Here is a 12159-nt window from a genome sequence, read left to right as displayed (position 1 = left end):
TACTCGGCAGGGAGCCTGCTTCCTCCTCTCTCTCTCTGCCTGCCTCTCTGCCTAGTTGTGATCTGTCTGTCAAATAATAAATAAAAATCTTAAAAAAAAAAAAAAGGAATTATGTAGTGGGGGCGCCTGGGTGGCTCAGTGGGTTAAGACTCTGACTTCGGCTCAGGTCATGATCTCAGGGTCCTGGGATCGAGCCCCACATCGGGGGGTCTCTGCTCAGCAGGGAGCCTGCTTCCTCCTCTCTCTCTGCCTGCCTCTCTGCCTACTTGTTATCTCTCTCTGTCAAATAAATAAATAAAATATTTAAAAAAAAACAAGTATGTAGTGTCCTTCTGTATCTCTAAGTACAGTCTTTAGTTTAAAATCTAATTTATCTGATATGAGAATCGCTACCCCGGCCTTCTTTTGAGTTCCACTGGCATGAAAGATGCTTCTCCATCCCTTCACTTTCAGTCTGGGTGCATCTTCAGGTTCAAAATGGGTCTCTTGTAGACAACATATGGGTGGGTCCTGTCATTTTATCCAATATGCAACCCTGTGTCGTTTTATGGGCGCATTTAGGCCATTCACATTGAGAGTGATTATTGATAGATACGTTTTTATTGACATTGTGTTACCTTTGAAGTCTCTCTTTCTGTAGATTGTCTCTATATTTCTGTTCAATGATATACTTAGGATTTTTTCTCTTTTATAGAACCCCCTTAATACTTCCTGCAGTGTCAGCTTGTTCGTTGCATAGTCTTTTAAGCCTTGCCAGTCTTGGAAATTCTTTATCTCTCCATCCATTTTGAATGTCAGTCTTGCTGGATAAAGTATTCCTGGCTGCATGTTCTTCTCATTTAGTGCCCTGAATATATTTTGCCAGGCCTTTCTGGCTTGCCAGGTCTCTGTGGACAGGTCTGACGTTATTCTAACGGGCTTTCCTCTGTATGTAAGGAGCTTCTTTGTCCTAGCTGCTTTCAAGAGGGTCTGCCTACAGTTATAATTCTTCATTCTTACTATCAGGTGTCTTGAGAACTTTTGAGAATCTATAATCTTGGGGGAAAACCATTCTGCCTCTAGTACATGAACGCTGGTTCCATTTGTGAGATTGGGAAAATTTTCATAGAAAACTTGTTCCACTATATCTTCTAGACTTCTTTCTTTCTCCTCCCCTTCAGGGATTCCAATAATTCTGACGGAAATTTCATGGCATCATTTGTTTCCCTGATTCTGTTTTCATGGCTTCTGAGCTGTTTATTCCAGGCTTCCTCCTGATCTTTTCTCTCTATCTGTTTGTCCTCCAGATCACTAATTCTATCTTTTGTCTCAGTTACCCTAGCTTTTAGGTAATTTAGATTAGATTGGAACTCATTGAGAGCATTTTGAACATCATCCCTGGTGGCTTTCAGTTCTGCCCTAATCAATTCAGTTTGGTCATCCATGGCTTTCTCCAACCTAGCTATTGCCTGGATAATTGTTAGCCTGAATTCCCTTTCCAACATATTGTCTATGTCGATAGCCATTAGCTCTGTTGTAGAAGGCCCATCCTCTGCATTTTTCTTCTGGTGGGCATTTCTCCTCCTAGTCATTTTGGTGAGAGATGACTGATCAGATGTATCTGGATATACTGACCATGGTGCAGTCAAGGTGCACCCTGGAACGCTTCTGTGCAATCAGGATTCCCGACCCAAACGAGAGAAAAAAGAAAAGAAAAAGAAAAAAAAAAAAAAAAAGAGAGAGCGAGAGAGAGACAGGAAAAAAAGAGAAGATAAAAGAGAAGGCTCAGTCCAAATGGGCCCCAAGGTAAGATTTATGAAGTATACAAACAAAAACAGACAAACAAAAAGACGATAAAAGTATATGACAAGAGGAAAAAAAAGTATATATATAAAAGCAAAAAAAAAGGAAGAACCTCATCAAAAAGAACCCCAAATATAAGATTTATAAGCTATCAGGACAAACACAAATACACAGAAACACTGGCAGAAGAAAAAGATGGGAGAGTGGTTATAAATTCTCAGTGTGGGCGAGGAAGGTTATTTTGATTCTTCCTGGATGTATCTTGATATCTCTGTTAAAGGACTCAACTTTCCTAAGATAAAGGGGGGTTAAAAATTGGTTTACCGGGGAGCCTGGGTGCCTCAGTGGGTTAAAGCCTCTGCCTTTTGCTCAGGTCATGATCCCAGGGTCCTGGGATCGAGCCCCGCATCGGGCTCTCTGCTTGGCAGGGAGCCTGCTTCCTCCTCTCTCTCTCTCTCTGCCTGCCTCTCTCCCTACTTGTGATCTCTATCTGTCAAATAAATAAATAAAATCTTTAAAAAAATTGGTTTACCTATAGGGGTAGCATTGATTGAGGAAAGGGGATTACCTTGAAGTTTAACTCTATATGAATATTAGAAAATAAAAATAAAAAAAGAATAAACTAGACTAAACTAAACTAAAATTTAAAAAAATTTTAAAAATAGAAAAGCAAAAGAAAATCACGGGTGCATGTATCAAAAAGTTCAGGTTAGAAGGTTATTATGGAATTTGATGTACTGGACATCTCACTGTGGTGGTAAATAGGTTAAAAAATTATCTATATTAAAAAAAAAAAAGAACCAGAATAGTGGGAACGAGTTAAAAATAAAAGTTGTATCTATGAAGTAGTGGTGGTTGTTCTCTTGTCTTTTTTTTTTTTTTTTTCTTTCCTGGTTGGTTTTCTGGAGGAGGGGACTGCCACATGGGTTTTCAGTCAATGATGTTCCCTGAGTTAAGTCCTCCTGCCCTCCTCAAGGGGGTGCGCTCTGAGGAAGCCAGTCTTTTCAGGCCTTTGTTCTCTGGAGGTTTTTATGTTTGTTTATCTGTTTTCTCTCACCTTGACAGCTTTTTATGGTTTTTGGAGGTTTAGAGGAAAGCAAACTGCACCCCGACCTCCCTCTCAGAGAGAAGCCTCAGCCTGCTCCCCTGTAGGTGTTGGAGAGTGCATAAATTCCCCGTTGGCTGCTGGCAGAGTGGGTTCTGAGTTGCGGTCCCTGGAGACACAGGATCTCCTGCTTGTATCCAAAACCACGGTAGTGGTGGCTGTCTGGGCAGCTCCAGACCGCCAGAGAGGTTCCATGCAGCTATGGCACACTGAGATTTTCCCACAGGCCCGGGCTGGGAGTTCCTGGTCTTTCTGGGTTGGAGAGCTCCTGGCTGGAGCCTGTGTGCGCTCTCCCAGGGTAGGGTGTGGGGCGCGTGCTTCTCAGGCTCTGATGGTGTGGTGGGGGGTCTAAGAGCGAGCGCCGGGCTGCTGCCAGCCCACCTCTCTCAAGGGAGGGTGTGGGGCATGCGCATCTCAGGCTCTGATGGCAGGGCCTGGCGTTCTGTCATCTGGTGAGGCTCTCAGCCCCTCACAAGAACTGGACCCTGCACGTTCTCGGGTGTGCTGGCAGCTCAGGGACCAAGACCTGGTTTCTCCACCACATTCTCTCTGGCTCAGCACCAGGGGAAGCTGTCCTGGGTCTGGGGACTTAAGCCCCTGTCCCTAGCCACCCCGATTCCCACAATTTCCCCCCATGATCCTTTGCTCTTTTTGAGTGCTTTCAACCAGACTCCAAGTTAGTGCTGTTCCCCAGTCACAGGGCACTCTCGTATTGGGGTATTACTTTGCAATCGGTCATCTCTGGTGGCTCCCTCCCCCTTTTGTTTATCTTCCCATATCAGTCCAACGTTCCCACTCTGCTTTACCTGCCCACTGGCGTCTTCTGCCCCCGTAGAGATCCAGACATATGTAATTCTTCTCTCAGGCTGATTTCATGGGTGATTGGAGTTCTTTGGTAGGTAATCAGCTCACTTTAGGGTACAGGTTGAAACGGTGCCTCCTCCTACTTCCCTGCCATCTTGTCGCCCCTAGATGATTTTTTTCTAAATATAAGCTTGAATTTTGTTTTTATTCAACTTAAAGTTTGATAAATTTAAAACACTAATGGATTTAATGCCATTGGATTTATTGTGGTTCATTAATTATGAATTTACTTCATTCTTCTGTTTTTTCTATTTGTCACACTTTTCTTTATTTTTTGTTTCCCAGCTTCTATTTTATTAATCAGATATTGCTTACTCTCTCCCATTAGTGTGTAGGTTTTACATTGCATTTATGTCCTTGTAGTATTCAATCTTAATCTTTAACATGAATATTTAACCGTGTTGAAAGTTAATCAAGATCTCTAACTCCTAATGAACAATATTATAACATTTGCATGCCTGTAACTATATTCTCATACATGTGTTGTCCAATATTTTGTGACTCATTTTCACTCTCCAAAAGAAGTCATTATTTCTATTCCATAATATAGTTCTAATTAAATATATAATATTAAATCAAAGTTGTTTAGAAAATCAATTTGTTTACCAATTCCTTCTTGCACTAGATTCTTCTTTTCTGTTTCTGAATTGTGTCTTTTCAATATGTAGAAATTCTCACAATTCCTTAATTATATTCTCTTTCCCATTCTCTATATTCTTTCTCTGTGGAATTCTATCAGACTTACGCTAAAACTTTGCAATGTATCTCTGATGAACTTCAGTATTCCTCTTTAATTTAATGTCCATAAATTTCATTTCTAGAATTCAAGATTATTTTCCTATTTATCTGTTTATTTTCATATCTAGAGTCTAGATACATTTTCAAATAAGATCTGTTCTTTTTTTACATTCTTTTCTCATGATTTATAACTTTCCGCATATCTTAATTATATTAAACATATCAATTCTATTATCTCTTAGGTGTTGTATTAGTATGGAAAATCTGTTGTTTATCTTGTCAGAAAAATCTAACTTATATTGGTTGTTTCTCTTTTGGAACACTAGAAGTGTTTGAAGGGTTATGTCTCAGTATTTCTTATTGTGTTAATGATGTCAAATGACCAAAAGGTATCATGAGCATGAGACCATTTTTTATATTACCTTATCATAACTGATTAATGGACAAACTGGAGACAGTAAATACTCAATAATTGAAACCTATATATTGCTCAGTCCAATGACTATACTATACTATATATATATAGTTCAATGACTATATATATATATATATTCATATTTTCAGGATAGAATTTAGTATTTTCTCTATCTAGAGACTAAGATATTTTTCATTTAATCATTTCCTTTGAATACCTCAGATTTATACAGAAGTTTGCATTTCATCTCCCTATCTTTCATAGGCCCAGGATTTTCTCTCCTTCTCTGCACATTAAGAAACATATCTTAGTAGCTGTGTACCTTGAAAATAGAAGATAAATAATGACTAGCCAACCAATTCCTATAAGGAGAAAAATAAACACAGCCAACTCTCACTATCATAATTTATTAGGTGCTTCCTGTCCCAGATTCTTTCCATAGTGTATCCCATTTAATCATGACAACAACTTTATGAAGTGAAGTTCATTAAAACCAATCTTTAGATATGGAAATCAAGTCCCAGAAATGTTAATAAAGTTGACTAAATAAGGGCAGACTTGAAATTTGAGCCAATATCTAATCATAAAGTTTGTCAATTTAACTTACTTCCCTACATTGAAGAATAAGGTGGGTCAGTAGTTCTTCCATTTTTATATATATTAACTGATAAATTATCCAATATCTACAAAATCATGTAACATGTAAAATACTTAGTAAGTTTTTATTTTAAATTAATAATTTTCTATAACTCATGTTTCTAGGGCAAATCATATGACAATCAAATTTTTTTTAGTTGAATCACATAGATAATCTCTTGCTGTTTTTCTTTTCTTTACTATTATATTCCATATCATTAAATGTGGCAAAGGACCCACAGATGTCATCTCCAGAAAATATCTATTGTCAAAACCTGTCAGTCCCAATATTACTAGAAACTAATTGAAATCATGGCTTTGTAACATGAACAATCAGTAAATGAGCAATACCATATTGCTTTTTGAGACTGAAGTTGAAATTAATATGAATCATTTATGTAGCTCAGTTCAGTGTATGCATCTTTACAATCCATGCCAATTATGCTAAGGTTACAGCAAGACCTAACAGTCATTATTTTCACTAAGCTTGTTGGTGGCTTAAATTTTTGAGATTTTAAGACCTATCTCTTTTACTTTTAGATGAAGAAACTATAATGTATGTATTTTGTATGATTAGAGAAAGGTAAATTAAGCACCAAGGAGAGGAAACCTATTAATCAGGAGAGTCACACACCTGAGTAATTAATAAATAAAAGTGCTAAAAAAATCACACACATATACACATATTTGTATATATGTGTGTATATGTAATATTTTAAAGCTATCTCATATTTTCATATAGCTTTGCTGGGACTCTGGGTTCTTTTCAAATATTTATATATAGAATATTTGTCAGTGATTTTTATATTCTCTAATGAGAAGGAAAACTTCCTTGGCCTGCATTGTTTCATTTTTCATAGGCTTATTTTATTAATTTCTATGCTGGTTGTTGAGAACTATAACAATAAAAAATAGAAATACTCCATCAGTTGCAGGTTCTCAGCAATTACCAAAAGTTAATTAGAATTATTAAGATAACAAACATGTACACATAATGCTCTTGTTGATATATTTAAACTACATTTAATAAAGAAATCCAAGACTAAGCCAATCTCATAAATTGTTTTATGTTATATTAATGTTTTTACTGGCTGGTCAAATTAAATACTGTTAGATGGTCCTCTCAGAAAAGGTTAGACAAAGACATTTTATTTATTTTAAAGCCTAAAAGCCAAAATAAAGCCAACCTAGAAACAGTGTGTTAAATTTTTAAATAATGATAATGAACATAATTATTTGTTTTCAGTTCTACTCCCAATCTGCTGAAGAGGGAAATAATAATATGGGACTGAGACCACACTGGGTTGTCAACCCATTGCTCATGTTATGTTTTAAGTATCAGTAAATATTTAAGTAAGATGTTTAGTTTTCTTTACAAACAAATAAGTTAAATGACATTTTAATGGTAATTAAAAATAAAGACAGGAGGGAGGAGTAAAGATGGCGGAGAAGTAGCAGCCTGAGACTACATCAGGTAGCAGGAGATCAGCTCGATAGCTTATCTAAACATTGCAAACACCTACAAATCCAATGGGAGAGTGAAGAGAAGAAGAACAGCAACTCTAGAAACAGAAAATCAACCACTTTCTGAAAGGTAGGACTAGTGGAGAAGTGAATCTAAAACGACGGGAAGATAGACCGCGGGGGGAGGGGCCGGCTCCCGGCAAGCGGCGGAGCAACGGAGCACAAAATCAGGACTTTTAAAAGTCTGTTCCACTGAGGGACATTGATCCAGAGGCTAAACCAGGGTGAAGCCCACGCGGGGTCAGCGTGGCCCCAGGCCCCGCAGGGTCACAGAAGGATCGGGGGTGTCAGAGTGTCGGAGAGCTCGCAGGTATTAGAATGGAGAAACTGGCTGCAGAGACAGAGCCGAGGACTGAACTCTCAGCTCGGGGTTACCTTGAACTGGTCGCGGGCTGGGTGAGCTCGGAGCGTGGCTAGAGGCTGGGGATACGGGAGTGATTGGGTGCTGTCCTCTGGGGGCGCACTGAGGAGTGGGGCCCCAGGCTCTCGGCTCCTCCGGGCCGGAGACTAGGAGGCCGCCATTTTCATTCCCGTCCTCCGGAACTCTACTGAAAGCATTTAGGGAACAGAAGCTCCCAAAAGCGAACCCGAGCCGATTACTTAGTCCGGCCCCTGGTAAGGGCTGTGCAATCCCGCCTCGGGCAAAGACACTTGAGAGTCACTACAACAGGCCCCTCCCCTAGAATATCAACAAAATATCCAGCCAGGACGAAGTTCATCTCTCAAGGAGAAAGCAGGTTCAGTTCCTAAGACAGCAGAGCAATTCCAGAGGAGGAGAAAGCAAAGCACGGAACTCATGGCTTTCTCCCCATGATTCTTTAGTCTTGCAGCTACTTCAATTTTTTTTTCTTTTTTCAATTTTTTTTTCTTTTTTCTTTTTTCTTCTTCTGCTAAATTTTTTTAAAACTTTTACCCTTTTCTTTTTTAACGTTTGTTGACTAGTTCATCTAAATATATATATTTTTTCTTTCTTTTTTATTTTTTTTAATTTTTTTTATTTTTAAAATTTTTTTCTTTTTTTTTCTTTTTTTTTTTCTTTTTTTTTTCAGAACCTGTTTTTATCCCCTTTCTCCCCCCCACAATTAGGGGTCTCTTCTGATTTGGTTACAGCGCATTTTTCTGGGGTCTTTGCCACCCTTTTAGTAGTTTATTTGCTCGTTCATATCCTCTTATCTGCACAAAATGACAAGGCGGAAAACATCACCACAAACAAAAGAACAAGAGACAGTACCGAAGGCTAGGGACCTAATCAACACAGACATTGGTAATATGTCAGATCAAGAGTTCAGAATGATGATTCTGAACATTCTAGCCAGGCTCGAAAAAGGCATGGAAGGTATTAGAGAAACCCTCTCCGGAGATATTAAAGCCCTTTCTGGAGAAATTAAAGAACTAAAATCTAACCAAGTTGAAATCCAAAAAGCTATTAATGAGGTGCAATCAAAAATGGAGGCTCTCACTGCTAGGATAAATGAGGCAGAAGAAAGAATTAGTGATATAGAAGACCAAATACAGAGAATAAGGAAGCCGAGCAAAAGAGGGACAAACAGCTACTGGACCATGAGGGGAGAATTCGAGAGATAAGTGACACCATAAGATGAAACAACATTAGATTAATTGGGATTCCAGAAGAAGAAGAAACAGAGAGGGGAGCAGAGGGTCTATTGGAGAGAATCATTGGAGAGAATTTCCCTAATATGGCAAAGGGAACAAGCATCAAAATCCAGGAGATGCAGAGAACCCCCCTCAAAGTCAACAAGAATAGGTCCACACCCCGTCACCTAATAGTAAAATTTACAAGTCTTAGTGACAAAGAGAAAATCCTGAAAGCAGCCCGAGAAAAGAAGTCTGTAACAGACAATGGTAAAAATATTAGATTGGCGGCAGACTTATCCACAGAGACCTGGCAGGCCAGGAAGAGCTGGCATGATATATTCAGAGCACTAAACGAGAAAAACATGCAGCCAAGAATACTCTATCCAGCTAGGCTATCATTGAAAATAGAAGGAGAGATCAAAAGCTTCCAGGACAAACAAAAACTGAAAGAATTTGCAAACACCAAACCAGCTCTACAGGAAATATTGAAAGGGGTCCTCTAAGCAAAGAGAGAGCCTAAAAGTAGTAGATCAGAAAGGTACAGAGACAATATACAGTAACAGTCACCTTACAGGCTAATAATGGCACTAAATTCATATCTCTCAATAGTTACCCTGAATGTTAATGGGCTAAATGCCCCAATCAAAAGACACAGGCTATCAGAATGGATAAAAAAACAAAACCCATCAGTATGTTGCCTACAAGAAACTCATTTTAGATGCGAAGACAACTCCAGATTTAACGTAAGGGGGTGGAAAACAATTTACCATGCTAATGGGCATCAGAAGAAAGCTGGGGTGGCAATCCTTATATCAGATCAATTAGATTTCAAGCCAAAGACTATAATAAGAGATGAGGAAGGACACTATATCCTACTCAAAAGGTCTGTCCAACAAGAAGATCTAACAATTTTAAATATCTATGCCCCTAACGTGGGAGCAGCCAACTATATCAACCAATTAATAACAAAATCAAAGAAACACATCAATAATAATACAATAATAGTAGGGGACTTTAACACTCCCCTCACTGAAATGGACAGATCATCCAAGCCAAAGATCAACAAGGAAATAAAGGCCTTAAATGACACACTGGACTAGATGGACATCACAGATATATTCAGAACATTTCATCCCAAAGCAACAGAATACACATTCTTCTCTAGTGCACATGGAACCTTCTCCAGAATAGATCACATCCTGGGTCACAAATCAGGTCTCAACTGGTATCAAAAGATTAGGATCATTCCCTGCATATTTTCAGACCATAATGCTCTGAAGCTAGAACTCAATCACAAGAGGAAAGCTGGAAAGAACCCAAATACATGGAGACTAAACAGCATCCTTCTAAAGAATGAATGGGTTAACCAGGAAATTAAAGAAGAATTGAAAAAATTCATGGAAACAAATGATAATGAAAACACAACAGTTCAAAATCTGTGGGACACAGCAAAGGCAGTCCTGAGAGGAAAATATATAGCGGTACAAGCCTTTCTCAAGAAACAAGAAAGGTCTCAAGTACACAACCTAACCCTACACGTAAAGGAGCTGGAGAAAGAGCAAGAAAGAAACCCTAAACCCAGCAGGAGAAGAGAAATCATAAAGATCAGAGCAGAAATCAATGAAATAGAAACCAAAAAAACAAATAGAAAAAATCAATGAAACTAGGAGCTGGTTCTTTGAAAGAATCAATAAGATTGATAAACCCCTGGCCAGACTCATCAAAAAGAAAAGAGAAAGGACCCAAATCAATAAAATCATGAATGAAAGAGGAGAGATCACAACTAACACTAAAGAAATACAGACAATTATAAGAACATACTATGAGCAACTCTACGCCAACAAATTTGACAATCTGGAAGAAATGGATGCATTCCTAGAGACATATAAACTACCACAACTGAACCAGGAAGAAATAGAAAACCTGAACAGGCCCATAAGCAGTAAGGAGATTGAAACAGTCATCAAAAATCTCCAAACAAACAAAAGCCCAGGGCCAGACGGCTGCCCAGGGGAATTCTACCAAACATTTAAGAAGAACTAATTCCTATTCTCCTGAAACTGTTCCAAAAAATAGAAATGGAAGGAAAACTTCCAAACTCATTTTATGAGGCCAGCATCACCTTGATCCCAAAACCAGACAAGGATCCCACCAAAAAAGAGAACTACAGACCAATATCCTTGATGAACACAGACGCAAAAATTCTCGCCAAAATACTAGCCAATAGGATTCAAGAGTACATTAAAAGGATTATTCACCACGATCAAGTGGGATTTATTCCAGGGCTGCAGGGTTGGTTCAACATCCGCAAATCAATCAATGTGATAGAACACATTAATAAAAGAAAGAACAAGAACCATATGATACTCTCAATAGATGCTGAAAAAGCATTTGCCAAAGTACAGCATCCCTTCCTGATCAAAACTCTTCAAAGTGTGGGGATAGAGGGCACATACCTCAATATTATCAAAGCCATCTATGCAAAACCCACCGCAAATATCATTCTCAATGGAGAAAAACTGAAAGCTTTTCCGTTAAGGTCAGGAACACGGCAGGGATGTCCATTATCACCACTGCTCTTCAACATAGTACTAGAAGTCCTAGCCTCAACAATAAGACAACAAAAAGAAATTAAAGGCATCCAAATTGGTAAAGAAGAAGTCAAACTATCACTCTTCGCAGATGATATGATGCTATATGTGGAAAACCCAAAAGACTCCACTCCAAAACTGCTAGAACTTGTCCAGGAATTCAGAAAAGTGTCAGGATATAAAATCAATGCACAGAAATCAGTTGCATTTCTGTACACCAACAACAAGACTGAAGAAAGAGAAATTAAGGAGTCAATCCCATTTACAATTGTACCCAAAACTATAAGATACCTAGGAAGAAACCTAACCAAAGAGACTAAGAATCTATACACAGAAAATTATAAAGTACTCATGAAAGAAATTGAGGAAGACACAAAAAAATGGAAAAATGTTCCATGCTCCTGGATTGGAAGAATAAATATTGTGAAAATGTCCATGCTACCTAAAGCAATCTACACATTTAATGCAATCCCTATCAAAATACCATCCATTTTTTTCAAAGAAATGGAACAAATAATCCTAAAATTTATATGGAACCAGAAAAGACCTCGAATAGCCAAAGGAATATTGAAAAAGAAAGCCAAAGTTGGTGGCATCACAATTCCAGACTTCAAGCTCTATTACAAAGCTGTCATCATCAAGACAGCAGGGTACTGGCACAAAAACAGACACATAGATCAGTGGAACAGAATAGAGAGCCCAGAAATAGACCCTCAACTCTATGGTCAACTAATCTTCGACAAAGCAGGAAACAATGTCCAATGGAAAAAAGACAGCCTCTTCAATAAATGGTGCTGGGAAAATTGGACAGCCACATGCAGAAAAATGAAATTGGACCACTTCCTTACACCACACACGAAAATAGACTCAAAATGGATGAAGGACCTCAATGTGAGAAAGGAATCCAT

This window comes from Meles meles, chromosome 9 (assembly GCF_922984935.1).
Source record: "Meles meles chromosome 9, mMelMel3.1 paternal haplotype, whole genome shotgun sequence".
NCBI lineage: Eukaryota > Metazoa > Chordata > Mammalia > Carnivora > Mustelidae > Meles > Meles meles.
Note: the sequence above shows the minus strand (reverse complement) of the source record.